The 27,421-nt window shown below is 45.9% G+C and overlaps 1 protein-coding gene and 1 long non-coding RNA gene across 7 annotated transcripts in view; one reads left to right on the forward strand and one right to left on the reverse strand.

Moving 5' to 3' along the window:
- LOC146191049 (uncharacterized) overlaps positions 1–24,803 on the reverse strand; it is a 47,684-nt gene extending 22,881 nt beyond the window's left edge. For 2 of the 5 annotated variants that reach the window (XR_014706594.1, XR_014706595.1), the window contains exons 1-4: positions 24,596–24,803; positions 23,298–23,361; positions 1,546–1,619; positions 35–136 (exon numbers count right to left, since the gene is read on the reverse strand). This is a non-coding gene — a long non-coding RNA (uncharacterized LOC146191049). The remainder of the gene's footprint in view (positions 1–34; positions 137–1,545; positions 1,620–23,297; positions 23,362–24,595) is intronic. The other 3 variants (XR_014706598.1, XR_014706597.1, XR_014706596.1) reach the window with 3 other exon arrangements.
- LOC146191051 (rho guanine nucleotide exchange factor 17) overlaps positions 13,598–27,421 on the forward strand; it is a 158,843-nt gene continuing 145,019 nt past the window's right edge. The window contains exon 1 of one of the 2 annotated variants that reach the window (XM_084601486.1): positions 13,598–13,950. The gene's annotated coding sequence lies outside the window, so the exon portion shown is untranslated. The remainder of the gene's footprint in view (positions 13,951–27,421) is intronic. The other variant, XM_084601485.1, reaches the window with a different exon arrangement.

Here is a 27,421-nt window from a genome sequence, read left to right on the forward strand (position 1 = left end):
TAAATAAAAATAGAAGCAACAGTGCATCACTTACATGCAACGTTTTCTGTGGCGCTGGGACCAGTGAATGCTTTTCGGCGCGTTTCGTGAAGAAACGTTCTCTTGCAGACTAACGAAAGTTCCAAAATTTCTTCGCCTACAAAAAGAAACTTTAAATGCTTCGTCTGCATCCGTGAAGTCACTATCGAGTCCTCGTATACAAGGCGCAATGTCCGCAATGTGCAACAAATAAAATCTATTAGAATTTGAATCATTTTGGCCTAACTTTTTTTAGATCACTACCGAGAGTATTACAGCCTGTGTTTCTGTACAATAGCGATTTTATTTTTTCCTCTCACCACATTTATTACTTTCCTCAAAGCAACGATGATTGTGTTTCATGTAGAATCGTTACTAATTATGCTGACTGTGATGCTTCAGTTATCTAAACAAAATAACCGACTGGTGTATTGACTGGAGCATGATTATCATTCTCTAGGAAAGTGTTCACATGCATTTTGCTAAGAAAATGTCACCTCAGAGTCAATTTATTGCCCGTCAGGGAATAGATATCTTGGCCTTTACTTAGCCAGTGAACTTCCTCGCAAGGGCTCGTTAGGTATACATGACCACGAAGGAAGATATAATTTCGGACTTCCTACCAAAGAATGCCTGTTTTAATTAAAATTGAAGAACGCTTTTTCACCCAATCCTGAGATCTGTGTATGGGGTGTGAGGCCATCAACCTAAAAATGCTGTCGATAAATCAGAACAACTTCAGAAGTTAGCTGGCCATTTTGTTTTGAATAGTTATCGCGCTAATTTTGGTGTATCATAAGCGCGGAGTTCTTTGGTATGGGATACACTTCAATGACACAGACATACACGACATATACATATATGCAGACTATTTTCTATAATATGTTCCTTTTCAAAACCAGTATTGATGGCAACCAATATTTGCTTAAACCTCACTACATATAAGCCTGAAGAGGCCACTTATTAAAAATAAAATAAATGAAATGCAGAGAATATGTCCCCAAATTGCCTTTCTTCTCGAAAACCTGAAGGGTCAGATTGCCCCCAGAGGTGGTGCGGACCAAATTCGTGGTAGTCAGTAGATATGAGTTTAAATCAATAAAATTGGGTATAAGAAATACAAGGTGATTTTCCTCTTCTGCAGACAACTAAAGAAACAATTAAGGAGATGACACGGCGCTTAATCGTGTATTTCATATGATACACAGAAGGACATGCTTGAAATTCCTGAAAGACTTGCGTCATAGCTTCATTCTTTTCCCAAACAAATTGCTTGAGACTTCATTCATTCATTCATTCATTCATTCATTCATTCATTCATTCATTCATTCATTCATTCATTCATTATTTCCTTTCCATTCGAAAGGGAGGAGCAGGGACTAAAAGCTGTAACTACAGCTTGACAGGGGTCCCTGCCCCTTACAAAATTGCAGTGCATTGTTGCGGATAGCAACGTAGACAATACAACAGATGTGGTATAATCATGTTTACAACTAAGCGACATAATTAGAAAATACATATACAGACCAGAGTACATCACACTCATGCCTTGTACGTAGAGTAGGCGCGGTGTGAGGACATTTTACGCACCATGTAAAATTCTGCAAATGAACAAAACATAAAAAAGACAAACGAACAATGGCATATATATAGAGTGTCCAAGCTAACATTAACCAAGGGTTAAAAAATGCAACATTTGAGGATTTGAGGTAGGCCGCAGAAACCACTTACATATTGCGACCAGCCATTTGGTGCAACAGAGGGAATTTTTTTGTTTTCTAATTAGCTAATTAGTAATTAAGATATCTTTTTTTCTAATGAATGAGGCATGCTGGGCAAGAAGCAAAAAGGTGGTAAAACCCACTGCACTGCAAACAATCTACCTGTTGCAAACGTTGATGTTAAGAACATTTTGTGGCACTACGCAGTGCCCACCCCTAGAAGAAGGAAGCATAGCGAAACAAAACGACCAGGTGCTGCTGTGCCCAAGACTGTCACAAGAGACTGAGGAGATGACTGTGGAATCATGCTGCACGACCAACACAAAGGTTACACAAGCGGCAGAGCTGCGTTGAGTGACTGGTATGGAACTCAAAAGGCACCTGAAGCCTAACATTGGCTCACCCATCTACTCAATAATATAAGCGTTATACTAACATGTACAGACAGTAAATGGATTTGCAAAGTTGGAGAGCACCTTCTAAAACCCCCATTCCATTTATTTCCGATAAAGAAAGCCTCACGTGTATCGTTTTTCCAAGCTCTTAGAAAGCCCGCGAAATAAAAAAAAAATATCACGTGACTGGCGCGTTTGTGCGCCACAATTGTGCTGCTCTCAAACTGGCATTGAGTGAATGAAATCAGCTGCGGCCTTGACTCCACAACCGCATTGCCGCGGCAGGTCGATATGTCCGCAGTGGTTTCTTCGTCTGCTTCAGGCAGATTGATCGATTGATTAAAACTTTATTTTCCGCCGATTTAGGAGGCCCCCTGCTCCCCGCTCCTGGTACGCAGGAACGGGGGCTGGAACCTCCGCGACTAAGGACTGGCGAATATACATTGGTTATTCGCGGCCTCAGACGCCAGGGTCATCGCTTCGCAGCAGTGTCTCCCAGGCTTCTCTACTTTTAATGTTGTCCCTAGCGCCCGGAGACAGGGCATTCCCAAAGTATATGGTCGAGTGTCCCCTTCGCTTCGCAGGCTTTACATTTATCATTTTTTCTCTCATCTATCTGGGTGTGAAACAACTAGACAGGGTTGTTTGGATATTCGCAGCCAGGCTAGGCCGCTTTATATATATAATTTTTCATTTCTTTATAGGTTTGCAAACGTTCGTTCATCTCCTGGCAGAAGGGCGACTCTGCGTTTGTCCGGAAGTAGAGATATCGGGTTAAATCATGGGCCGCCTCGTTGCCGGGAGCGGACGTGTGTGCATGGGACCCAAATTAGGGTGATTTTGCGATCAATTATAGTGGCAGCTGATAGAACTCGGGCGGCTTCTTGCGAAACACTGCCTTTTCCGATATTTCAGATAGCAGTTTTACTGTCGCTAAATATTAGTCTAGCCTTCGTTCCGACGCAAGCAAGCGCTATTGCGACCTCTTCAGCCATGTCTATGTTTCTGCTCCGGATGGGGGCGGAGACGACTGGTGCGCCGCTACCATCGACTACTGCGGCGACTGCCGCCCCCGATCAACCGCTTGCAGCATCTACGTAGGCGACTTCTTTTATTCTGATTTTTTTTTTTTTGCTCTTTTAACCAGTGCTTCTGCTCTCTTTTTCCTTCTCTCTTTGTAGTATTCTGGGTGCATGTTGCGGGGGAGAGGAGGGACAATGAAGTTCTCGCGACATTGTGGCGGTAGGGCAACCTTGTCGGCTGTGCTCATATCTGTTTTTCTACCCACCCATTCTAAGATGGTTTGACCCGTGCTTTTCCTACTTAATCTGTCATGTTGGGCGATTCCCACCGCTTCAGCAAGTTCCGTCCAGCTATTATGCACTCACATTTCTATCGGGCGTTCCGTAGACGAGGAGATGGGTAGACCCAGTGCCCTCTCTACGCAACGCCTGAAGATAAGATAGACGCGCACATCAGGCGTTGCGTAGAGAGGGCACTGGGTCTACCCATCTCCTCGTCTCCCCTCGTACCCATCTCCTGTGTCACACCATTCCTCAACATCAGGCTGACGTTGAGGAATGGTGTGACACAGCATATTCGGCTTATTATATACACCTGCATCAGTCTCCGGAGGCTTCTCTATTTGAGTCCTCTGCCTTTCAGTGCAGTCCTCTTAAATATCTCCGTTATTTTCGTCGCGTAGGTAGTAGTGAGTTTTTTTTTTTTTTTTTTTTTTTTTTTTTTTTTTTTTTTTTTTTTTTTTTTTTTATCGTGACCGTTGTTATATCCATCCTCTTGAATGAAAAGTTCGAGGATTCTGATTTGCTGGACTTTTTGTACGGTTTTGCCGTCGACTTTAATTTCGAAGTTAATGTCGCACTTGCACCTCATTGATTTTGGGTTATATACGAAAAGTTCGGATTTTTTGCGGGGAGCACGGCAATCGGTGCACGCGACGTTGCAAGTCGTAGTGAGCTCACCGCGCTGGCTGCAACCACTGCCAACATAATCAGCCTACCGCTGGGACTGAGCTGTCGAGCCAAGGAAGCAGTTACTTTCGTTCACTCAAACTCCCATTGAGAGCCCTAGAATCGCGGCGCGCGAATGCGTTAGTCATGTGATATTTTTTTTGTATTTCACGGGCTTTCTGTAGAGCTTGGAAACACGATACATGTGAGGTTTTCTTTGTCGGAAATAAATGGAATGCGGATTTTAGAAAGTGCTCTCCAACTTTGCAAATCACATTTATTGTCTAAAGGCAATGCTTAATAAATTAGATAAATTATCTTAATTACTAATTAGTTAACTGAAAAATAAAAATGTCCGTGGTGCGCTAGATGGCTGGCAGTTGAATGCAGGTGGTGCCTATCTGAAATGTTCCACTTTTTAACCCTTGGCTAAAGTTAGCTTGGACACCCGGTATATATATATATATATATATATATATATATATATATATATATATATATATATATATATATATATATATATATATATATATATATATCATTGTACTATATTTGAAATGATCTACAGACACTTATGAAAGCATCACTAGGCAGAAAAGAAACTAACAGACTGTTTTGATTCATATGCTGGATCGAATTTTAATGAATTGTTATATGTAGTAGTGTGGGCAGAGTATAGCTTAATGACTTTGTTATAAGATGTACGAGATGTAGGAACAAGCCATTTTTCCTTGTGTCGCGTAAGTGGGAGGTCGCATGTTTTATTGCAGCTGAGTTAAAGAAATTATAAAGTTACCTTTTTCTTTCACAAACTATTTATATAGCTAAGTAATAACTTATAGTTATATAGAACACCGAGAGGATATTATATTTCGCGAAAAGAGTGGCAGTGGGATGTCGGAAGGGCACATTTGCAATATATAGGATAGCTTTTTTCTGAAGTAAGTGCAGTTTTGCAAGTCCGCCGTACCTGTCGTGCTCCAGACAGTATTACAATACTGAAGAAGCGATAGCACTAGGAAAATATAAAGAATTTTAACTTTGGTCGGCAAAATTTATCTCAGTCTCGCAATAACACCAATCGCTGTAGATACCTTCGACTGTACGTACTATACATGCTTGCTTCATGTTAAATGCTCAGAAAAAATATACAGTGTGGCTCGTCCCAGAAAATATTGAGAAAGTATGAATTTCTGGCTACCCTTAACTTTGAGTTCATATTATTTCTATATGCCTTAAAAGCAGAAAAATCTTTGATATCTTTGGTTCTTGCAAATTCGGCATATGAAGCATTCTAATATCTGATCATGCTTAATAGTTCATACGTAAGTCAAGGCTTCCGCATCCTGGGTGGTCTTTTTATACGACGAAGCAGGAAATGTGCATGATAAATGTATCTGAACACTTTCATAATATTATAAAATGAGGCAGAACTGTAATTTGCTTCGTAAACGATATTCCAGTTTTCATCACTAATGGCAGATCGGAAACATGCAAGGTAAGTTGGAGAGATAACCTTCTTTTGAGTTTTTTCTTAACATCTGGCTAGTTTTATCGGCAAGCACAAATATGTCTAAATGGTCGCTGACACCAGTGTATACTGTGTTTAGCAGTTATTTTCTCAGTAATTATGTTCGTAATAAATACATCGAGCAAAGAATTGCTTTTTGTATGTAACGCGCGTCGGTTCAGTTATAACGTATGTGAAGCCATTCGACTCAATTAAGAACTCGAGCTGTTTCTTGCATTGTAACTTAATAAAATCGCCAGAAGGCGGCCGGTAAATCGCCACAAAAATGCTTTTCCGATTGATCATCATTAGCGCCTTATAACAAGAGTTCATCACACAGAAATCATTCAAAGTTTTGACAAAGATATCATTTCTGACTAAAAGGCTATTTTTTCGATTGCACGAAAAGTGGCAATAGCCGGGCACACTAAGCACATTTGACCCTGCGGGATACCAAGTTTCGGTCAGTAATATTACTGTGATCGATACTTCAATCATCTGGAACAAAAGTGACAGTGCGTCTTCTTTATTTACAGCTGAACGAACGTTTTGATGAAAACACGATACGCCGGAGTTTTCTTTTTTTACCACGGGTTTTATTTCAGACGTCTGAAGAACTATGTTGTGAAAGTTCTAATTCTGCCTAAGTCATCAACATAGTTAATAGGAATAAGGGGCGCACCATACAACTTCCGAATAAAAAGTTTTCCAATCCTTATCCATGTATTCGCCATGGATTTGGTCGCTGTGAACAACAGTTTCATTGAAGGGCAAAGAGGCAAAGATGTTCATTTACAAAGATCCGTCCTGCAGTTTTCACTTCCATTTCCACATCAACAGTCCTTAACCTCTGCTTTCCGGCTTTCTCTACAAATGAGTCTCGTTTGTCCCCTCAGTTCGAACTGGATGGCGCCATGTTGGCAGCACTCTCATTGTTGGTCGTGCGGACATGGTGACAGGGCTCAATGTCCATGTTTTCAAGGGGTTCGCCAATAGCAGTTCCAAGTTCCTTCGTGAGCTCGAGAACGTTCTCATTTGCCGATAGTGACAGCTCTTTCACTTCAACATTGTTGCATCTTGAGTGTTGCTCAGTTTGTAGTATTCCTTTATCATGTTCCCTCAGCTGCTCAAAAGGGTCGCGCTCTTCTTCTAAAGCTACCACTGTCTCTCGGAGTGTTTTTGTTTTCCTCATATCCATCCGATTTACCGACTTCTTCATATCTTCGTAATCATTAATAATGTGTGCTAGACATTTCTGCTAGACTTCTCAAACTCTCTCATTTCCTTCCTTAGGTCACGACCGAGGGTTTCCTTCAAATCTTTGAATTCCTGTTTCACTTCACGTTTGAGCTCCTCAAAAATCTTTGCAACTTCCCTTGTTAGCACAAGAAGTATCAAAGTAACAGAAAGAAAATAAAAATGATGAAGAAAAACAGGTAATGGAAATATAAAAGAAAGACTACATGTCACAGAAAACGGTCGTGAGTGTCCGAAAATGATGGGCAGCAGTCTGGTATAGCAGACTTCAAGAAAACGAAATGCGAAGATAGCGTTCTTCAAATGATCAACCTGGAAAAGTACAGCGATTAATTTTATACGACTGTTTTCCACGCCAACACTGCTGCCAATGAGTCATGGTTTCAACGGTCCAGGAATATGTAACTGGGCCGCTGACGTCCCATGAAATCTGCCTTGCACTAGATGCCGTATTTCTTGCTCGCGCAAGCAAACGTGGGCAAGAACCAGCGCGGATCCGTCAGCTCGGCTCCCTGAAAGCAACGTCTGGGGGCGGTATCTGCAAAAATACAGCGAATGATTTTAGACGTCTGTTGTCCCTGCCACCACTGCTGCCAGTTCCCTAATAAATAGCAACTTGGGGAAATTAGTCTTCCTTTGTCACCGTTAGTCCCATTTCCCGCAGAATTAGAGGGCGTCAGGGTCACAAATTATCCGCACAAGTCCATAGCATGGTGGCGAACATTCTCCTCTACAGCCGGTGGGGAACATTTCAGAAATTTGGCGGGTCCTATGTCTTCTCGAGAGCCCATGGAGGTGACACGTGACAGACGGAGTAAGGGCCGCACCAGCCCTTATGCTTCTAAGTGGTACCTCCTGCCGTCTTGTTAAGGTATCCGGAAGGGGGAAAGTGCATAGGGGAATGAGGTCACGTGTACTTTTCCGCAAAGAAGATGCTAAGATGAGTAGAGCGGAGCGGACATCTAAGGGGAGCCTTATGGGGTTGCAATAATTTTACGAAACATTTATGGGCTCATCAGCTGGTTGAGCTGGCTGGACGTTTAAATTGAAACCATAGGGAGAGTAAAAATAAGCCGAATCGAGCTTTCACATTCAGTTTTAGCCAAGAAAGCTCAGTATTCTCTGAATAAAAAGCTCGCTGACTGGGTAAAGTGAATTAACGCTCAGTGAAAGTTGACAATTAACAAAGGAAGCCCCTGTCAATCGGTTCAATAGGTTCATCAGCTGCATATGTAGGCTAGACATGAAACAGCGGATGGGCGTCGCGAAAAACCTCTCCTGGCTACCGTGATGATTGAGGAGTTCCATAACTGCCATTAAAGAAAACAACAACAACAAAAAAAAAAAATGACCACGCGATGGGCACCTTCTGGCTCATTTACAGCGTGGAAATCAATACAACCAATTTCAATGATGACAGAAATTTCTTCTACAAGCACAGCTTCGAGATCTATCACGTGCAGCCTAATTACTGGTATATGAAAAGCTGGCGTTAGAAAACGCCGTGATAACCTTTGAACCACAGAGGATGGCCACATTCATTGGCGGAACAAGCCAGTCACACATTGATCCAAAATGTTTATTCGCTGAAAAAAATTTAAATTCTTAACAAACCCAACACCTGGCAACCCAGTCAGTTCAGGAGGGTTCAGAAGAAAGCATCTCCTCCAAACTGGATACATGTGACAATAATTTATACCAAGGGTTCTGGAATTCCTTCTCCCTTTCCGTGAAGAAATGCCGTCGGTTTTTTTGTAAAATAACTCTATTTACTATGTGCCCCAGAACTTCCCGGGCAGGCGTATTTAGTAGTCGTTTGGTGAAATATACACATTCACTATGCCGCATAAAATACATGACGTTAAATCTGAACAGCAAAGATCAGCATCAAAGAGATAACCTTGAAAACCAATTAGCAGTAATTTACCCTAACAAAAGCGTAAATCAGTAAACGCCGCGAAGGGCGTGCTGCCCGAAGCCCCTCATTCGACGCATTCGTTGGCCCGGGCGTTAGATTATCAAATAAAATTTTGACTAAAAAGGCCCCGCCTTCCTAGCTTTCAACGGAATACCTGTATCGGTCGTCAGATAAGTCCGCGAGTAAATAAATCCCATCAACGCTGCCGCCAGTACAAAAAAAAAAAACAAAAAAAACAAAACAACAACAACAAAAAAGACAGTAGGACATGCCGGCACAAATAGACCAATCCTACCGACCGATCTGCGCATGTGCCTGTTCTCCGGATGTAGTCGGGTCGTCAGCGCGCGCACATGTAACTGCACTATACAGCAACCTCCGCTCCACAAGAACTCACCGCACGTTTCTCATACTTCACCACCGAGAAAAATTCATGTCATTAATTACATTGGCTGTTACATGCAAGACAAACGTTCTAGGGTCCTTCTGTTCTTTTACGCGATGGTTCATAAGTCTACAGATCGTTCTGTCGAAAAGGGGTGGTCGGCACCGCATGTCGGGAATAATCTATTGCTGCGTACGAAAGTCGTATCATGGTAATTTGAGTTTCTAGCGATTGATGATTAATTGGTGTGTGATAGGCGATGACGAGGTAAATAAATTGTAATTAATCGATGAAGTGAAAGAATAAAAAAAATTTCAAAAGGTGGTTTAGGTGCATCCCTGAAAGTATATTTAACTATTTCCAAAAAAATGTACGCGACGACTAGCGCGCCAAAATATATGCGCCAAATTTTCCTTGCTTGACTTCGCGGCGAACAAAAGAAAACCATTGCCTCCGTTGTCGGTAAAGCAGGCGTCTATTAATTATTCGAAGGCATCGAAGTAGCTATTTTGAGTATTGTATATTCCGCTGTAAATGGCAAATATTTAAACTTGGGAGCGTTGGCATAAGTTCGCGCACGGTACCACTATGAAAATCTTACCGTGACACTCGAGAAAGTAGGTAATGAATAGTCCTACGAAGGTTGTATACGGCACGCGAAATATTTTGCTATGAAGTTGGCCTACCGGCGCAAAGTAGTTCCAGCCTCTGTCGCCGGATCTGCGACTTCTCCGCAGTCCTCTGGTCGCATCACTTGGCGCTCTCTCCAATTCGTTGCCTGCCATGAGTTTTTTTTCCCTTCCTGTAAATCAATCAATCAACCTCCGTCTCTCTGTCTTCCCATAGGGCTGGGAGGAACTGCAATCGGTGCGTCTAGAAGTCTGACATTTATGCGGAACTTCGCATATTTATTTAACAGGTCAATAGTTGGTATTTTTTCAGGAGCTGTCGTGTTGAGGTTTCACTTCAGTACCATTGTCTGCTATAGGCATACACTCACGACTACCAGCAGTAGTTTTTGGACTCATTTGGACAGCGTACGGTAGCTTCACACTTTTTTTCTTTAGTTCTACGAGGGAGCGTTCGGTGCTGGTGACACATACAGTCGAAGACCTTCCACGGTGGTCGCTTGCGTCGTTCAATTGCTGAGCACGAAAACGCTGGGCGAAATCCTGAACGTAGCAGCAACATTTTGATGGAGATGAAATGCAGAGCACAAGGCCTTATGCTGTGCAATGCATTGTTTAAAGAACCCCTGATGGATGGCATTACTTTTGCAGTCGCACTGAGCCACTACTCCGTTATAGTGGACGCTCCTAACATACATACATACATACATACATACATACATACATACATACATACATACATACATACATACATACATACATACATACATACATACATACATACATACATACATACATACATACATACATACATACATACATACATACATACATACATGCACACATACATACATACATACATACATACATACATACATACATACATACATACATACATACATACATACATACATACATACATACATACATACATACATACATACATACATACATACATACATACATACATACATACATACATGCACCCCGCCGGGGTGGCGCAGCGTAAGGCGCTCGACTACTGTGCCCAAGGAAGCGGGATCGAATCCCGACTTCGGCGGCTGCGTTTCGATGGAGGCGAAACGAAGCGGAGTCCGTGTGCTGTGCGATGTCAGTGCACGTTAAAGAACCCCAGATGGTCGAAATTTCCGGAGTCCTCCACTACGGCGTCTCTCATAGCCTGAGTCGCTTTGGGACGTTAAACCCCGCAAACCATACATACATACATACATACATACATACATACATACATACATACATACATACATACATACATACATACATACATACATACATACATACATACATACATACATACATACATACATACATACATACATACATACATACATACATACATACATACATACATACATACATACATACATACATACATACATACATACATACATACATACATACATACATACATACATACATACATACATACATACATACATACATACATACATACATACATTCGGTACCGGTTTATTGCGGTCAACATTCAGCAACTGATAACGATGGATGTCACCCACCTTTCCCATTTTGTTCTTTAACACTGCAGAGCCCCGAGTCATCTTACAGGCAGCAGGATTTTATCGGCCCAAGTATGCAGTGTTTATCGGCAGTGTTTTCAACGGTCAATGCTTCCATAACTGGCAAAATGCTGGACATCGAAGTTGGTACTTTGATGGTTATTTATATCAAATCAAATCAGTTTATTTGCCTCCTAGGATTTTCCAGATAGAAGGCAGCTGGTTACTTATATGTTATTTATTTCCAAATACTGCGGGCAGAAGAGGGTTACAAGATGTAAGTCGGCATGAGAATGCTCAAAAGTGTTAGCATTATTGGCACACTCATCAATCAAAGCAGGCGGGCGATTTCACTGTTTGAGTGAGTGGAGAAAAAAACGCATTCTGGAAATGTTTCGTCCTGGCATGATATGGCCGTTTTACCTTTCGCATTGTTCTATTTTGACGCTCATTGTTCTGCAGAAAACAAGCACGATTCGCGTGGCAGCCTGTTTTGTTGCAGTATAGTAAGCACAAAAATCTTCACAGAATGATCTGTCTGAGTGACAAGTTAGCTATTAGAGCCACACCGCGGTGGTGGTGCAGTGGTTACGGCGCTCGACTGCTGTATACGAAGGATGCGGGATCGAATCTCGGCCGCGGCGGCCGGTTTCCGATGGAGGCGAAAATCAAGGCGCCCTTGTGCTGTGCAATGTCAGTGCACGTTACTTGAATAACCCCAACTGGTCGACATCTCTAAAGCCAACGTCTCTTACTCTGCATTTCTTATAGCCTGAGTCGCTTTCTGACGTTAAATCCTGTAAACGAAGCCAAAACTATAAATTTAGAATGACACTGGAGAAAAGCAAAATATATACGTATCTATATTTTTTTGGAGCATTGTGAGCAAGTGAGTAACAAAATTGTTTAATATAGATTGATTACATTTAGAATGGTACAGGAGGAAAAGAAGCTACTGGCCTTTATTTTACTGTGATCGCTGAGAAACAAGACAGCACAGCTCTTTGGCGCCCGTTCCTGCGTTTCGCGTCGTCGTCGGCGTTGTCCCTCGTAACCAGCTCCGCAACCGGGCCAGCACGCGCTCCCCCCCCCCCTTCTTTCTGCGTGACAGCGACGGTGTTCTCCGGTTGCCGATGTTCTCCGCTTGCCGATCCCCAGGTGATCGAAATAACTCCGTAGCCCTTCCCTTCCTATAAATCAATCTATCTCCGGTTGCCGAAGCTCCGGCTCGGTATCAGCAGATCACGGTGAGTGCATCCCCAGCCGAAACGCAGAGTCACGTTGTCTTGGCTCGCTATCGGCTCAGCGACATTTAACAGTCGCTGCTATCTCTTCGCAGCCCAACGTTCCTATGGGCCCACGCGCTGCCTCCTGCAACTTACCAATAACTTAATTGCTCTCTTCATTTTTCCGACCACAAAGCTTCCTTAATGACAGTCAAGAGCTGTTTGTGGAGTGTTTCTTGAAAAAATATGCGTGAAAAATAAAAACATTTCCTGTAATTCTTCATGCATGCCTTGCTCGAAATCTTGACCTCAGTCTGTCGAAAATGTGAAACAGCTGATGAGCTCCGCTCAAATTTCGCTTCAGGAAGTACCGTAATCGTCGGCAAATTTTTTTCTTTTTGCTTATATAAGGCCTACAGCAATGTACAAGACTTCAGTCTGAAACCTGATCTACCTGAACAATCGGACCGAGCGTAGGTCGCGTGTCTGACCAAAGGAGAAGGCGCTGGTCCGACGCTGGGCACGTGGTAACACGTGATTACTCTTTGCTCGTCACGCCACCAGATGTCTATCGTCCACGCAGGAAGGGTTTCAACAGCAGATTTCGCTGTAGAAGACACTGATTCGTTTAGTACTGCACAGTTCTGCTAAGCTGCCCAGCAGATCAGTACATCACTCCCAGATCGGCTCTGTATTAGTGCAGTTGCCGCAGACAATCGTCCAACTGTCTGATCTAGGATTTAAATGGCAGCGCTTATTGAGCGCGGCACGACCCACCGGGCATGCTGCCCCGCAATGTTCTCGCTGTGTGCCAGGCCAGCGCGACCTGCTGGGAGGGGGCCGAGCCTACACTTCGTGCACCCCACGCCAGAAGGCGCGCATAGAGGGAACGCAAATTGTGTGGGTGGCGGGAGAAAAACGAGTGGTCGAAGTCGAAACAGCGACCGCTGGTCCAGAGGCACCCCACTGGTCTCAGTATAGTGGCGCCATCTGTGTCCCGTGCCGGCCACCAGCGGCGCCATGCTGCCGATGCTGCTGCCAGCGGCCCCGTCGTCGTCCTCTGAAGCAGCCTGTTGCCGCCGCTGGCGTGAAAAACAAAAAGGCGCTCTCGCGTTTCGAACCGCTGGCTCTGGCGGCCCGCAGCGGAGGAGCAGCTCCGACGACGCCAGCGGCCATGGTGCGACTGCCGCGCTTCGTAGTCGTCGCCGGGACATCCGCGCCGTCGCGGGGCCGCCGCGGATGACCGCCCCGACCCCGGCAACCTGTTGATTCCAGCCGCCGCTCCGACGCCGCCGATCGACGACTGCTGGTCCCGCCTCTCGGCTCGCTTGCCCGCTGTTTGCTGCTGCTCCCGGACGACCCGTTCTGCCGCGCCGAAGCCCCGTACGTTCTTCTTCTCTCCTTGTCCCTGTTTCGAGTTTTAGCGGCGGTTGCCGCAAGCACGAACGCCCTGCATGCCGCTGGGCCGGAGTACGCGTGCCGTGCCCGTGCGATGTCCGACGACGACCGCTGCACGGCCACCGCTCCGCCGCAACTCTTTTGTGCACCGACCTGTTGCTCTCTCCGTCGGCGCTTCTTTTCCAGATCCGCGCGACGCGGCTTCCACAGCGCGACCGCATTGCTGCCTCCGATAGCAGCTTCGGGGACAGTTGTCTGGCATTCGTTGCCACAGCTGACAACTACCGCCTTGCATTAACGTGTCCGTGATGTGCACTTTGCGCGATATTGGCCCCTGTGCAACAGGTGGTCGCCAGAGTGGCTCCCTTCTTGCGGTAGCTGTTCCGGGTAGTTTTCCATCGCGATCTCCCTCGGGGAGCACGTTCAAAAGTCACTGTGGAACGGACCCAGCGAAGCGACTGACTCGGAAAGTTCGCATATTGATTACACGAGCAGTTACCTTGACGAAATAGTTGTCCGAAGCTTCCTGATCGATGCTTGCCGCAGTATTGATCCTTCAGCCTCGCATTCTTCCCATCTGGTGGACAGAGGTCGAGATGGCAGATACGGAGGAAGCTAGCGCGACACACTGGCTGCTCTCGTCCCTCTGAGACCGCGGTGATGGCGCGCTGAAATCGGTTCCGTAAGTTTCGGAGAACAGCGTCGTTGCTTCCATCCCGCAGCACCTGTCATTAGATTTAGCTTCCGCTAGGGAGAAGGCCGCACCACATTATGTGTCAATCACGACGACACTATTCTCACTTGTCATTCCGCATTCCGTGCAAGTCGCTGGAACTGGGAGATGGTTTTTCGTATAATTCCGCTTCCGTTGCTGTGGTGAAACTTATGGTGTTGTGATGTCTGTTGAACGCATGTTTTGCCTGAAGAACATGTACCGTGGCTGTGACAATTCAGAATGCGTGGGTATACGTAATTTGATTTCTAACGTCGCATGCTTTTGAGCTTGCTCAAGGCCCAGTGCCCGTTCATGTTGTTGCAGTCACCGTGGGGTTTTATAACGTCGAGGACAACGAATCTTTCTGTTCGCTACTGTTTTTCTGCTCCCTCCGCTGTCTCGATGTCATGTTTTCCAACCGCGTTTGGCCTTCCACAATTAATGGCTCTTGTCCCAAACATTTCCAGCCGCACTTTGAAGAGAGTGCTACTAGCTGCAGTCAACGGGACGCTAGACATCTCTCCGGTAAAACCTGTGCGGGACATGCATGTCGAAAGGGTTGCTTCCATTTAGTATACTCAACCATTTGTATTTCTTGCGCGCAATTCTTTCTAAATGGGTGACCATCGGACTGTACTGGATATAAAGACAGACGCAAATCATGGATAATCATCTGCCCAAAGCGTTCACGATCTTCGGCATTGTGAACGTTTTGAAACACTGCACCAAAGCTCCTTTTCGGCAGTCAGGTACTGTGCCTTGTTGTCAGTTCCGCATTTCGCAAACTACTGCCTGGTTTTACTACGGCCTCATCTGTGTTCTTGCTTCTCGAGTGCGGAACTGTTTGCTCTCATCTGCAGACTTGGGACAGTAAGACAGCACGCAGAACTCTTGTACTAGCTCATGAGCTCAGTCCCAGACAATCTTTGATTGTCAGCAACATTGACAAAACGTGTTCGTTCCGTCATTAGTTTTCAAAAATGACGATCGCTGAAATTGCGAGGGAGTTGGAGCTCCGGTCGAAATATCGTCTGTTCCCCTTTGTGCAGCAGGTTCTTTCACTCGACGCGAGTACGCGAGGTTGAATAACAGAACACGTGCTAAATTAATGGCGGCTCAACTCGGTTAACCCTGCAACCCTGCATATGCGTAGCGAAAGCTACCAAACGGATGCACTGAATGCAAACCGTATGGTGCGATCGGCAAATCGGCGCGTCTTCTTGGCATCTTCCGAATCTTGTTCCATTTTACTGGCTTCTCTCTTTTCTTTCTTCCCATCTTCTTCCTCTTCTTGGCGTCTTCCGAATCGTATTATCTTCTCAGAGAACAACGATTGCATTTTAATAACATCCTACGAGGTATTGTAATCTTCTTGATTCATTTGACCTGCTTCTTCTTCTTGGCGTCTTCCGAATCTTCTTGCTCAGTTTGACTGGCTTCTTCTTCTACGTCTCCTTCTGTGGCGCGGAGCGCCTAGTTGCCATGGTTACGGTGCATGCGCAGTAGCGACTAGCGACGCTGACTAGCCTAGTGTTGCTTTCGCTATAAAAATTACGGTGCTAACGAGTACGTCGCTGCCGTACTGCTTGTCTGGCTTGTTTGTATCCACGATGTGTCAATGCGGGCCTACAAGACTTGTGGCTCACATGTTCATTACCAGAAAGGATTGAACCGGTTGTAACTCTGCCTGTGCTGTGAATCTTGTTTAGACAAATGCTTTTAGTGTCTTAGTTCTCTGCTTGAAATAATAAATAATAGACCTCCTATTTGCAGACGTATAAAGTCAACAGAGAGCGGGGACACTTCATACAGCTCCAAATTCGTATTTTTTTTTTTTTTTTTGTCTGACAGTCCGCGGTGTAAGGGATGCATACTCTCCTACTGCTACATTACTCATCCGCTTTTCACATTATGCCTTGTTCATTCGGGTCGTTTGTGTACAGGTTGCCGTAACCATCGTCAAGATAAACTCCCCATTCCTTCCCTTCCTTCCTGCAGTCGTTGGGGCAAAAAGAATGAGGAAAAAGAGTGATCGAAATTCAGCAAGTTATGTGTCGTCGGGTTGGTGGTAAAAACACTTAGCTTATAACCGTCCGTGATGGGTGTAGCCTTCAGTCCAGGATCCCGATGGCCGACACGGTCCTGCACGTTCGCTTGACCAGCAGTTTATTGGTTGCATGCATCCGAGCCGGACAGGGCAGCCTCCCAGGAGGAGAATGATCACAGTTTGCTCAAGCGGCGGTCTGCCGTCCTAACTGCGTGTTCTTGCATAACCCGCCGCTGTCATGTTCGTGTGGATCATCATTTTAATTTCACAGCAAGGAGCTTTGCCTACGCGAAGGAACCAGCTGTTGATGTAGCTCCTGTGCATGGAATGCGCTTTCATCTACAGATCGACGATCGCATAGCCTAGAAGAGGGCAGGCCGCTGCCCCCACGGGGAAAGTAACTGGGTTATGATGACTAGATACCATGCTGGTGTTAGCGGTGGCCTAGCATGATTGCTGGGGTTGAGAACTCTAATAGGGACGTGAATCCTGTCTCTATCGGTGTTCCGGGGAGCGCTTGAGGTTTTGTACTTGGCAATTTCGCAGCCTTGCCTGGAAGCTCTAAATCATCTGGCGAAAGTACGTGTAACCGTTGACTTCTCACTCTGCCGTGAAGTATTCGACTTGCCAGCTAGGGAAATGCATGCACAGCGCCACCGTGGTTTTTAATTTTTCTTTAGAGCAAATAACTTAGCCGATTAATCCAATTAAGCTGACTATGAACAAAGTGGCGTGTATCCGCACTATAGTTCCAATCGCTGATCGGCTGGTTTTGGGTTGTTAAAGTATATTGTTCCTCGGTACAAGACAGATGCTGAAACTCAGTAATGTTTAGGGTGTAGTTTTTATGCGCTATATGGCCCTGTTCTTTTGGACACCGAGCTATATGGTCGCGGTGCAATGATTCTGAGATGATGACGATGGTTTGGTGTTAATGGCGTGATCGAGGGCAGCCTTCCAAATCAGCGTAGTGCTTAATGTGTTTTCTGCGGAAGAGTTGGGGTCCAAGACCTACTTTTCAACGACTTCACCCCGTTTGATGCCGAGCACTTGCACTTGAGAAATGGAATCATCAAGGAACGAGAGGTTATTGCCCGACGGCGTTGGAGGTCAAAGTCCCCCACCTTCCGCGTAATATGGAGCGAATGCTTAAACTAGTAGCCCACTGCTATGACTGAATAGCCTTTCCGTTACTGCCATATTCAAACGTAAAGATCTCCTGTGAGTCATTTCTTGATTTTGTAGCGTGATATAAAAGTATTAATTGGTTATGAATATAGGCTTCGCAAAACCTTCTCCTCACGAATATGAATCGCCAAGCTCACTATATACAGCTGAGCGCAAAGCAAAAAGACGAATTCAGGTTTGGTTTAAAGTCGGTTCTTGGATTTAATTTTTTCTTAAGTTTGCGCACAGCTACTACTAGACGCGTACAGCCCAATGGGGCTTGCTTCTAAGCCGTGTTGTGGAACTCTTGTAGAACCTGTGGGATAGATGGGAGAGGGGGACAAGAGAGTTCCTGTCACGTTCGAATGATCTGAAGCGCGGCCGGCGCGAAACGAGCTGCGTTGGAGGCTGCAGGGGCAAACTACGTCAGGATGTAGATTTTCTGGTAAATGTTGGGCAACATTTTTTCTTCTTCTGTATACAGTCGTAGTTAGCATGATCTACAACGATCCAGGGGAGGCTGCCGGAGTCTTCGCTTTCTTTGCAACAGGATGCGTCGGGATGCATTTGAGCACAGTCGCGGGTACAGATTGGGGAACTATACACACCCTCAGTAGACAGCTAAATGCGTAATATTTTCAGCTCGGCTGGGCCCTCATGAAACCGTAAGGTTCATATAGGCTGCTGCTACACACTGTGTATTGCATCTCATATTGACCGCCGTGTTACTACATGGGCTGTGTTTAAGACATGGGTGCTTTCAACGACTGCGCACCTCCTATTGCTGAAATTGTGCTCGGAACTTTCATTTCGTCACCATTTTCGAATCTATGTATGTCTGGCCCACTTGGATAGTGAACTACCAGAGAAATGGAACAGTGTATATCTTCCAAACTCTGCGAAGGTTGCGGTACATTTGGTAACTTCTTCTTTTAAACGCAGCTATAATGGATTATGAAGAGCTAGACTGACAAGGAGGCATCTTTAGCTGCTTTGGTTTGGTTTGGTTGGAGGGTTTGACGTCCTAGAGCGACTCAGGCTATGCGAGACGCCGTAGTGGAGGACTCCAGAAATTTCGGCCACTTGGGGTTCTTTAACGTGCACTGACATCGCACAGCACACGGGCGCCTTGCTTTTCGCCTCCATCGAAAAGCGGCCGCCGAGGCCGGGATTCGATCCCGCGTCCTTGGAAACAGTAGTCCAGCGCCGTAGCCACTGCGCCACCCTCATCTCTAGCTGCGTTGAGAGCTTGTCGCTGCTTTTATAAGGCGGATCTATCTACAACTTTTTCTTTCGCGTGTCGATAGCACTATTGTGGTTGGTCGCTTAATATATGTGCCCCGGAGCTTCTTTTGAATCTGACGGTGACCTCAGCAGTTTTGCCGAGGTACCGTAGAACTCGAGGCTAATTAAAGCAGGAAAATAAAAGATCAAAAACCTTTTGTGTCATGAAATTTCACGCTATGACCGGTGAGAAAACGTTTATTTTTTCTAATTTTTTCTAATACTTACGGCCTATCTCCGCCTGTCAGGTTTTCGTGGGTAAATAAGGCGAGAATGGGCCTGCCCGGAAGCGCGTTTATTATGATTATATCTTACGCGCTTTATTGCTTTTTTCTTTTTCGCAAGCAACGTCAGTTGGCCCACTATGTACTGTGAACGCGTGCTTAAAACACTACCGACTCTGCGGCCTGATGTCAGATGCGAAGAGCAAGCGCCCGCGACGCATCCGCTTCATTACTTCTTCGCAACGCAGCAATATTGCTTGGCTTCTTCGTTCTTGCACGCGCCGTCGGGCGCGATTCGCCGTGGAAGGGAGACATTGGCGCTTTCTTAATGCGAGAGCATCACAGGGAGCACCACCGGCGGCAGCAGCAGCAGCAGGAAACACGCCGTCTCATTGGGATTGCATGCCGCCCGCATGAACAGAGCTGCTGGGAGGCGCCGGTTGGCCAGCCCCTGTGTGTGCCCGACTGCCGGCGCATTTAGCGTCCCCGCGGGGCTCGCTGGGAGGTCGACTCGCTCGCTCGCTGATGCTGCACGGACTCCGTTATGTAGCCCGGCTCGTACGCAGCACGGGACGCTTTCCGCAGTGCCATCCTTTTTCATTAATTTTGATCGTCGCTGGGCCCTTCTGGTAGTAGCTACACCGGCGGAGCGCGCGCCGTTTTGTAAGGCCCCTCTCCTCCCCTCCGCCCTGTCTGCCTATCTCTGCGGGTTTGGTCCGTACAATCGGTTCGCATGTGCGTATATATTGGACCCGAAGGTGCAACGCAGCGGGGATGCTGCTGCTTTGCGCGCGTCGGAGAAGGAAAATACCCACGCTGTTCCGCCACGCATCCTCGGGCCGCTACCGACGGCTGCAGAGCGTCGCGCTGGAGAAGGGTTGTTGGCCGCAGCGGCCGGAGGAGGCGCCGCCCGCACGCGCACTCGCTCGCGCGCCCAACCGCGCCAAACCTCTCTCTCCTCTCTTTCTCTCGGAGGAGGAGGAGGAGGCACCAGTGCATAGTTGTGAAAGCGCGGTTGTCCTGTTGGCGCGCGTCTCGAATAATGGAATATGAAGGCGCAGCGTTCGAACAGTTTTCGACCGAGGCGACATATATTGAATCTGCAGTTTCCAAATGTGGCGGCTGGTGTACAGTTCGTTGATGCTGAATGATGAAACTGTGGGCGTGTGTGAATGATGCCCAAAATGAACCATACTTGTGTTATTGCTAAACGCTAATCCGGAAGTTCACAGTCCACTAAGATAGTTCAACGTTCTGCGTGTCACGGAGGAACAGCAAAAATTAAGATAAAAACAAAGGTGATGGCGTTATGAGACGAGTGTCATATGACCAAGTATGACTTGCAAAGTGGTCCGCAACTAGAAATTGATGACGCCATTAAGCTTATGACTAAGTGTTACTTCCAAGGAACATAGAGGAAATGAAGGGGCTTGTTATTAGGAATAAAAGAAGCCAACCGTCGACGAGGCCGAGGAAAGGGCAGGGGACAATTTCTTTAGTTTTTGCTGTTGACCTGAATTATTAGTGTAATCAGTTATTAAGGAAATGGAAATTGAGCTATATATATATATATATATATATATATATATATATATATATATATATATATGAAGGAAAGAAGCCAACAGTCGGCGAGGCCAAGGAAAGCGTTGGGGATGGTAATTTGTCTTTTTTTTAATGTTTACTTGGATAATCATCGATATTAGTAATGTAATCAGTTTAGGGGAAAGATAATTAGACACAAAGTAGAAGAAAAAAGAAATATATATATATATATATATATATATATATATATATATATATATATATATATATATATATATATATATATATATATATATATATATATATATATATACCCCGCCGGGGTGGCGCAGTGGTTACGGCGCTCGACTACTGTTCCCAAGGACGCGGGATCAGATCCCGGCCTCGGCGGCAGCTTTTCGATGGAGGCGAAAAGCAAGGCGCCCGTGTGCTGTGCGTTGTCAGTGCACGTTAAAGAACCCCAGGTGGTTGAAATTTCCGGAGTCCTCCACTACGGCGTCTCTCATAGCCTGAGTTGCTTTGGGACGTTAAACCCCACAAACCAAACCAAACCATATATATATATATATATATATATATATATATATATATATATATATATATATATATATATATATATATATATATATATATATATATATATATATATATATATATATATATATATATATATATATATATATATATATATATTCAAACGTGACTGTTTCGTTGACATGCCGAACTGCACCATTGCGTTCCATTGCGGGTAAAGCCGTAAAACACAATCTTTTTAAAAACACAAAACGTAAAACACAGTCTTGCTTTGGCAAAAGTCTGCAACGCAGTTATGCGTAGCTTCAAAGCACGTCGATAGAAAAATGGACGCATGATGTAGTAACGGTATAACAAGCAGCAACGAGGACAGTGTGAAAGGCGTCCGTGTGACAAGTGAACAAAATTGCGCGGAACTTCCCCGAGCACGCACAAACGACACAGACATGTGTCGTCACTGCTCTTTGCTCTACTGTCTCTACGTCACAGTTGTTTGGTGACGTCACGTTATTTATTAGTGTGCACGTTTTCTTCGCTGAGATGCCACTGTTAACGGGTTTTGAAAAACGGGATCTTTGCCTGACTTGCAATTAAAATCAAATTAATATATCTTCACGACAGCGATAGCGGCTGGGACTGCTTTAGGAGCATCTTTGTGTACACAGGAAAGTAACTGCATTCATTCCGACGCTTCGAAAATTGATGCCTGTACTCATTTAAGGCCCTGCTTTTGAAACAGTCGTAAAAGAAATCTATACGTTGTGCTCTGCCCTGACATTCGTCCTAATTATTTTTAATCATTCGAAATCTCATGGACGGATTCGGATAGTTTCGAATGTGTTTGAGTAATCATTGTTTGATTCGCGCACCGATGGAATACCAGGATATTTGATCGGAGATTCGAAAATTTCAAATATTCGCACACCCATAGTCCTTAAAAGATATCGTTCGTGCGACAAATGAAATTTTCTGCAAAAAGTGGCTGCAAACTTTACACACATTTCTTGCAGCGTATTCCATTTCAAAACCACGCTGCTTTTCTGGCACCTCATCTCTGAACGCGAAGCATTACTCGTCCGCTGGGAAAAAGTTCTGCTATGCAAGAAGTTACGACGCTTCTATAGCTTGTCACGACAATCTGGAATGATGAGGAATTAAGCGTGAATCTGGAGCTTAGCTGTTCTTAGAGCGTCGTCCGCTGCCGTTTTATCTCAGTGACGTCACGCCCAACGCCGCCAGCATCTTTCTTCGTACGCGACGGAACCGTATAAGGCTGTGCGAGTGATGGCGGCTGCCCGCAGAGGTGGAACAAGCGCAAGGTTGCGTGCTGTGCCTTCACCTCTGCGTTGATCGTGTGTGCCTGTCGCGTTGATTGCGCGGGTATACTGCCGCAATTCGTCTGATGCCCCCGCGCGGTCTGCAGTGGCAATAAGGCGTGGGCCACTCGTGGGTTATTGATCTTGTGCCGCTCGCTTGCCATTTGCTTTCTTTGGCCCGTGGTCAGGACATCTCACGTGTATCATTTCATTGTTCGTGTTGTTCGTAGCCTTACGACTAGCGGGACTTTGTGCGATATCGTGCGCCTTCGCATGGATGGGTGCGCCGTCAAGGCCGCCTTTGTGCGTAGGTCGCTTCGAGCATCGCGTCTGCTGGGCTGAAGGAAGGGGTAAGGAAGGAGCATTGCGGTAGCAACAGACTGATTGCTGGGAGGGCCGCTTTCTTCACAGTATAAGGCAGCTGTCAGGCGGCTATAGTCACCGGTGCTGCGCAGGGTGGACAATTCATCGTCTGCTATCCGAGTTGAGAGGTCTCTCACCTACTCGACGTCGCCGTGACCTGGCTGCTGAGCACCGTTTCTCCTGTTCAGCATTGCGAAAAACCTGCGTGGACAAGACGTGTCTGCGCAGTGACGTATCCGTACCGTATGAAACAGATATTTTATTCAAGCGTTCACGTGTTTTTCAAGAAACGCACATGCAGCTCGGTGACGACAGAAGGAATCTAGGAACCTAAGCAACGCAAATACAGCGTTTGGAAGAAAGGCAAGGGAGCACAACGCAGCAGGGCGAGGAATATATCGCATACCAGGGCTTGGCCCTGGCCTTACAGGTGCGAGACTAACATGGCGGGATTATTTTGGGTGAAACATTAAGTGACGGAGGCTAGGGAACTAGAAACTATGCTTATGAACTGAAAGATGGACGAATTCGCTTCTGTGATCCATTGTGGAGACCGCATCCATGTTGTCATCGTTTTTGTTCAGGCCTTGTTTTTCCGCGCTGTGCATGTGTACAATGGATCACAGAACCAAACTCGTCTAGCTTTCTGTTGATATAAGTAGTGTTAAGTTGCTACCATCTCGGCCAGACGGTCTTATATTGTAGCTCAGTTGTTAGAGCACCGCAGGTTACGTGCTGAGGTTTTAGGCTCGCTTATTATTAGCATTGTGTTGTGCTTTTTCTTTTTTTTCCTGTCGATTTTTCTATCTAGGTAGTTTCTCAACTACCATTTTCTTCTTTTTATTAGACGGTGAAATCACTGCTTGTTTTGCCAAGACTTTCTAAATGCCTTTCGCGTTCTTTCCGGCGCTTATCTTTGCGCTGCCTTCTTTACGATTTAATGCAGTCGTCACATGTAATCACTTCCTCGTCGGCTGCCGCATCCATGGATATCAGACGCTTCCCCTTAATCCTTGGGCTGGCGCTTATAGTGGGCACACCCCTTCCGCATCGGTTTACCCTGACTCCACGGCGCACAATCCCGATCACCAACTTTAATCAACTTGTAGAAAGTGCGCTTGCTTCTATGAGGCAGCTTCAAGAGTGATCTTGCATACTGTAGACTCTCGTATCTACCCGTCGTCTCAGTGTTGTGCGCCATGTTTTTGCGTTAGATCCTCGAAATGCCCCAAAAAATCTGCATAGAGAAAGTGGGAAACTACAAAAAACGTTACATCGTGTAAACATGCGGATTCGTTAAACATAATAGCTTTTTGGCGCCAGGGAATATGCTGCCGATCGAGTTCGTGGCGATGCTTCTATCCTTTGGAGCGAGCTCAACCTGTAATCTATACAAAGGGAAGTGACACGTAGACTAAATGTGCAGACAACTTACAAACTGGTTTTATGGCCACGCAGTCGCTCAGTTGTCTCAACGGGATCTCAGTTCGCTTTGACCTTGTGACGGTCCCGCTGCGTCTTGGCGAAAGAGCGAAGGAGAAAACATCGTTCACTCTATCTCGAAGCCGAGAGTGAGATTAAAAATGGAACGCGTTGGCGTACACAACTGTACTTGTGTATGCCGCGTGTCCCGCTGCTCGCATCGCCCGACAAAGACGGATGGGTTTGGCTCGCTGGATCAACAGTTGGCAACGCGCGTTCTCGCTCAGCTCATTTGCATCGGTAGCCTGCACGTTGCCGTCGCGAAACGTGGCAGTCCCTTTAAGCGCCTTTCAATTCGGATATGGTTGTACAGTGCGATGATATCCCACATAGGCGGTGGGGCATTGGAGCGCTCCGGTAAGGGAAGCATCGAGACGGCGACGAGTTTCACGCAGTCGTATCGTTCGGCTGTAACGTCAATGAGTATTGTCAAGCTATCGAGAAAGAGCCCCGCGAAAGCAAAACCTGACACCACTGCTACCGGCCTGAAACGCTGTGAATGTTACGTATTTGCATAAGGGAAATCGACGTCCCAAGATCAGTCAATACGTAATCGGTTTGCCAATCCTTTCCCATCTCTTACCATTGGACACGGATACCGGAAAGGATCGGTACATGCAACGAAGCTCCCTTCGAAAGGTCAAGCGGCGCAGACACTTGCTCAGTCCCGTCTGCGATTGATCAGCTGTCATGTAATGATCGAAGCTGTTTTTCCGGCAGAAAAGGATCGCGATTAGCGCGTCGTTGAAGCTGCGTTACGCGAGGCGGGCTTGCTTGCTGCTGCTGCTTCCATTTCATATATCACATGCTCACTCGCCACTTCACAAACACTCAAAAGGAGAAGCTGGGAGATCGCCTCGTAGTGTCGAGCCCGGACGATGCTTCAGGCCGTCGCGAGAGTCCCGCAGTGGTTAAGGTTTTTGGGCTTTTAAGGTGCATGGTGGTTGGGGTAAAACCTTTATTACAGAAGGAGAGACCGTACGAGCCCACGAAGGGGCTATACAGACTAGTCGACATCCTCAATCCGGGATTTGAACTCTTGATCAAGACCTCAGAACCTTCCTTCGTGTAGTTTAGTGTACAAAAACATCAAAAATTAGGTTCGAATACGACGTCCTCTTGACTTAAAAAAAAAAAAACAAAAAAAAAACAAAAAACAAAAATTAAATTGTAGCGGTATAATATGCATAAAACTTGTGTAACGTGTGAAAGCACTAGTTTGGCGTAGTTTAACATTGGTTTGATGGTTGATGTAGATGGTGTCGCTGTTTTATCAACCGTCGTTCTCTCCGCTTGACGCGGCCTATATCTCAGCCTCCGACAACTGTCGCAAAGGCCCAGGCTTGCAGGGGAATTCCATACAAACACTATTTTTTAAAACGCAGTGCACGTAGTCTTCCCATTGCAATCCATTTCAAAGCGCACCGCTGCAGTTGCTCAGTGCTTAAAGCGCTCGGTCGACTGCTGAACCCAAGGCGCGGTACCAAGTTCCCACCGCGGCGGCCGCTCTTCGATCGAGGCGACCGTCTAGCCTCTGCCATGCATCCGCAAGCCAAGTTCCCCTTCCTGCCTCCTCCGCGTCTCGCGGGAGGCGTGGTTATAGTCTAGCACACTGCAGCTTGGTGTCTTTAGGAAGGCTTTAGGAACGGCGCAGGATCCGTATTCAAAGTTTGCGTCGTTACCGAAGGTGTCGCTATCTGCCGGACCTATAGAGTCATCTGATTGGTGGAAACGCCGGAACCGAAACTGGTTTTTTGATCTCATCCTTCCATCTGAATGGCGAAACCCGAGTGGGCAGCGCCTGCCGATTCGAGGCTCCAGATGTACCTCCCGTTCTCATCATTTTTGCACTTAATTCCGCACTGAAAAAGAAGTTGGATGTCATTGTTGTTTGTTATAAGGGCAACGGTTCGTACTCGTTGCCAAGAGTCAAGGAGTGGTGCACAAAAACGGCCTTTGGAGGCCTTCGAAAAAGTATAATCCCAAGAATTCGATAAATGGGTCGTAAGTCAAAATTAAGAGTTATGATGAGCAGCCGAAGAATAGGATGACCCCATTGTTTTCCGAGGAGGGACAGCAGCATTTTGCACGTGATGTAATTAGGCTGTATATAGCATAGGTGGCTGTGGTGCGCGTGTGTGTTGCTGCAATAACTGTACAACATGATGCAACTAGAGGTAGGCAGGTTGCCGTCCATGCTGCTGGCATCAATCTCACGTTGCCCAATGGGAACCGTTCTCTAGTTATTTGTTCTGCTTTAACCACCCATTTTGTAATCCGGATTGTACTGTTTCTGTTCGCGCACGCTCCAGGTGATGGCGTTCTGATTCTAGTGTGATACCATGTAGTGGTTACGAACCCCACCTCTGAGGAGATATCAGCAATATACTTCTGGGGTCTCGTGTTCGCAGCAGGCGTGTTTAGTGGTGCCCTGAAATGCAAGCGCCTCCTTTCCGAACTGTCCGGGCTTGCCCTGGTTGTGTATCACCATCCCCCTATCTCCTCTTCCCGCCAATGCTTGTGCACAGCATAGTCTTTCACCAAGCTTTGGTTCCCCTGCAGGTTATAGTAGTTATTTACTGTCGCTAATGGGCTTGAGCTGGGCGTTTTGTATAGCAAAACCACTTAAAGAAAGGTTACCTCGGCGTACTTGGTTTTATCCCATCGTAGCAGCTTTACCTCACTTTCAGAATATGCAGGCTGCCATCGATGGTTTTGGTAAACCCGCACCTCAGAGCGCTGTGCAGTCGCTGTAAAACTTCCGCGCGTATCCCCCCCC

The sequence above is a fragment of the Amblyomma maculatum genome, chromosome 4, assembly GCF_055883805.1.
Source record: "Amblyomma maculatum isolate TAMU_Amacu chromosome 4, ASM5588380v1, whole genome shotgun sequence".
NCBI lineage: Eukaryota > Metazoa > Arthropoda > Arachnida > Ixodida > Ixodidae > Amblyomma > Amblyomma maculatum.